The sequence below is a fragment of the Myotis davidii genome, unplaced genomic scaffold, assembly GCF_000327345.1.
Source record: "Myotis davidii unplaced genomic scaffold, ASM32734v1 scaffold609, whole genome shotgun sequence".
Classification (NCBI taxonomy): Eukaryota; Metazoa; Chordata; class Mammalia; order Chiroptera; family Vespertilionidae; genus Myotis; species Myotis davidii.
This window is the reverse complement of record NW_006300164.1, coordinates 2023530-2027236: the sequence shown is the minus strand read 5'-3', so window position 1 is coordinate 2027236 and position 3707 is coordinate 2023530. Positions and strand designations below refer to the sequence as shown.

The window sequence follows — 3707 nt, the reverse complement described above, 5'->3', positions numbered from 1 at the left end:
AGCCCCGGCGGAGGGTGGCCATTCAGGCGAGCGAGGAGCCGCTCCCACAGCCGCCCGCTCCCCGCTCCCTTCGCGCGTGAGGGCAGCGTGAGTTCTTATTCGTGATTGGACACCCACTCGCCTTAGCAACCTTCCTGTTAATTGCTTTTATAAGTCTTTCTTTTTTTTTTTTAACTTGCCCAATCGGGGTCCCTTTTCTTTCTTTCTTTTTTCTTTTTTTTTTTTTTTTTTTTTGAGAGAGAGAGAGAGAGATAGTGGATGGGAGGAAGGAGAGAGAAGAAAACATAGATGAGAGAGACACACCAATCAGTTGCCTCCCACACTTCTCCCCCCCGCACCCCCCATAGGGGCCTGGGATCCACCTGCAACCCAGGTACGTGCCCTTGACTGGGAACTGAACCTGCGACGGCGTGAGGGCCGCCGCCCCAGCACCGAGCCTCACGGGCAGGGCCTGCGTCTACATGTGGGTGCCCGAGCCCCCCTACCTCCCAGTTCCACTTCTTTGACCTTCTTCCCGAAGGTCGGCTGGCCCTTCTCATCACGGGTTTAAACAAAGGTTGCTCATTCCGTAGTGTGCTTTTTAGGGTAACTCGGGGTACGTTTGCTTTATCCTTTGGTTTTACCTGATGTCCTTGGCTCCCTTTTTATTCACCCCCGCCCCCCCCCCCCACACACACACACACAATGTGAGACATCCCCAAAGAGTCCGCCAGTGCTGTTGCCCGTGAACGACCAACAGGTGCCAAGGGCGGGGAAACCGCGTTGGCTGGCCATTCTTTGAACAGGTTCCCGAGTCCAAAGCTGCCCCCCACACCCCATGGGGGCATGCATGCTAGCCCCCCTCTCTGGAGAGAAGCCTGAGAGGCTGGCGTGGAGCGGGAACGCGTGCCATGTGTTCACGCTGGCTGTCACAGGAGCGTGTGCTGCTGCATGTTTTCAGCGACATGCTTCCCGGCACCCACGTCCTGGTGTGTCGGGCTGAGTGACCTGGGACAGTCCCAGGAGGGGTCAGGGTGGACGGCCGGACCCGCTGCTCCGTTCTGGCACCCCAGGAGCGGGCAGCGCCGGAAACGCAGGGACGCTGAGCTGATTATTTCCGCGGGGCGTGGTCTTGGGGTTTCTGCCCGGAATGACCCCGAGCTCCCTGCCACCTCTCTCTCCAGACCCTCCCCCGGGGGTCCCTCTTGGCCTCTGACATCCAGAGCATGTGGGGGGTAGAGGGGGAGGGTATTTGTTATTTTTGCCCCAAGATAAAACCTCCACACTTTTCAATGAACAAATCACGGAGCAAAAGGGAAATTCAGAGCAAAATGTTACGCATGGTGAGAAGCGAGGGCCTTAGGAGGCGGCGCCCCGCCCAGACGAGCAGGCAGCCCGCCCGGCCCTGCCTGGTTCAGAAGCTGCCTGAGCTCGGCCGATGGCGTCAGCGCTCAGGGCTGTCACGTGGTCCCCGCAGGCTGCTGAAGGGCTCGCTGGGGAGTAGAGAGAGGATGACGAGGCCCTTGGAGGCGTTCTCCTCGCTGGAGGGCAGCCACCTGATGTCACCTCTGGTTTCTTTTTTCAAAAGACCTTGATGTTTAGAGAGACTGTGAAGTGGGGTCTGCAGGTGGGGTTCAGGGTCTGCAGGTGGGGTTCAGGGTCTGCAAGTGAGGCCCGGGGTCTGCAGGTGGGGTTCGGGGCCTGCAAGTGAGGCCCGGGGTCTGCAGGTGGGGCCCGGGGTCTGCAGGTGGGGACCAGGGTCTGCAGGTGGGGTTCGGGGTCTGCAGGTGGGGCCCGGGGTCTGCACTGAGCCAGCACCAGGCGGACGGGATGAGCCAACTGTGAGACCAGCTGGGTAGGCAGGACGCGTGGCCGACAGCTGTGTGATTCTCCCGAGGCAGTAATCAGCTTGGGGGTCAGCCTCTCTCCATCTGAAGAAGGCGGAGGGGTCCCTGGGCCCTGGGGTGACGGTGTGAGGCCATGGGTGTCATTTACATCACTCGCTCCTCACTGGCCCGGGAAGGGGGGGTAGGTAGGTGGGCAGGTAGATAGATAGATAGATAGATGATAGGTGATTAATAGAGTTAGATAGATGAGCAATTGACAGATGGCAGATGATTGATAGAGGTAGACAGATAGACAGACAGAAGGACAGATGATAGACAGCCGACCAATAGCTGATGGACAGATAGAGACAGACAGCCTGGCAGGTGTTCCTTCAGCTCAGGAACTTGGGACCCAGCTGAAGCCGTGGCTGCTTGATCGAGTCTTCCTTTTAGCCTCACGAGCAGGCGCCCTCAGCAGCCGGGCTCCTGGCGCGGAGGTTGCCGAGGGAGCGGGACCGGAAGGCAGCCCCGTGTGGCGCCCGAGCTGACAGCTGTCCCGAGGCCCCCTTCCTCCCCGCCCTCTGCTCCTGGGGGCTGGGGGCTGGGGTGCAGTCTGCTGGGTGCCCAGGTCCAGGGCGTGAGACACCTACACGGGTGCTTCCCGAGCCTCCTCTCCCCCGCCCCTCGCCCTCCTCCGCATGCGCCCTGGCACGCGCCCTGGCACACAGGCGCGATGAGAGAGGGACACCTTCGTGAACTGACGTGCCACCCGCCCCCGGGGCTCTGCCTTGGGTTAGAGCCTGTGGTTCCCCAGGTCCTGGCAGAGCCGTCTGGACAGAGAAACAGAACAGCTCCTGACTCAGGTGGGCGCCTGCAGCCCGGCCCCGAGCCTCAGCCTGCGGCCCAGTGCGGAGCGGCCAGGGCAGGTTCCGGGCTCCTCTGGGGTGGGCGGGGAGGGGCCTGGGAGGGGGCAGAGCAGGCTGGCCCTGCGGTCACACCTGGCCCTCCAGAGCAGCCACAGGCCGGAAGGTCCTGAGCGGGCAGGACGCAGTGACCGGCCCGGCAGCCCCTGACCTGGCTTCGCTGAAGTGAACCCATGTCCTCTACATCCCCCGTCCAGACAAGAGTAACAAGAGTAGCGGGGCCTCCACTGATCACTTGCCATGTCGGGCGCTTGCATTCAGGCATGTCCCCGGAGTCAGGTGTGTGCCGTGTTGGGTGTGCGGCTAGAAGCTCCCAGTGCCTCCCGCTGTGACCCCACCATCCTCTGAGGCAGTGTCGTCGCTGTCACAGGACACTGTCTACGCCACACGCCGCCCCCGTCCCTCTGCTGGGACAGATGGCGAAGCCGTGGCTGGCGAGATTTCCTGAGGGATGGATAATTTTACCTCTAAGTGCCTGAGAGATGAGTCACTCACTCAGTCATTCACTCATTCACTCACTCATCTACTCATTCACTTATTCATTCATCCACTCACTCATTCACTCATTCACTCTGGACCACTCCCAGCCGAGTCTTGGGGAGACAGAAAAGGGCATCAAGCTTCTTGCTTGGGACCAGGAGACCACACACTATGTCTGTGGCCGCAGGAAGTGTGTGGTCGGGGAGGACAGGGGTGGGGCTCAGAGGGAGAGAGGTCTCTGGAAAAGGCATCCGTTTGGGTCCAGCCAGGAAAGGCAGGCGGGAGGGGGTGGCATTCCAGATGGAGGAGCGACTAGAGCCCGGTGTGGGGGCCGGCGTGGGGCCTCTAACTGAGCGGGGCGCTAACCCGCCCTCTCACCTCGGAGTGTGATGCGGAGGGCAGAGTCGCTCCTGGTCCCTGGGCCAGGCCTGGAGAGAGGGAGGGCGGGACAGAGGCCACCGCCCCGCAGCTCAGGGCTCAGAAACGCGCTGCCCTGGAG

At 61.5% G+C, this 3707-nt stretch overlaps 1 protein-coding gene across 1 annotated transcript in view; it reads left to right on the top strand.

Annotated features, from left to right (window-relative positions):
- OLFM1 (olfactomedin 1) overlaps window positions 1-3707 on the top strand; it is a 16109-nt gene that overhangs the window by 8427 nt on the left and 3975 nt on the right. The window lies entirely within an intron of this gene.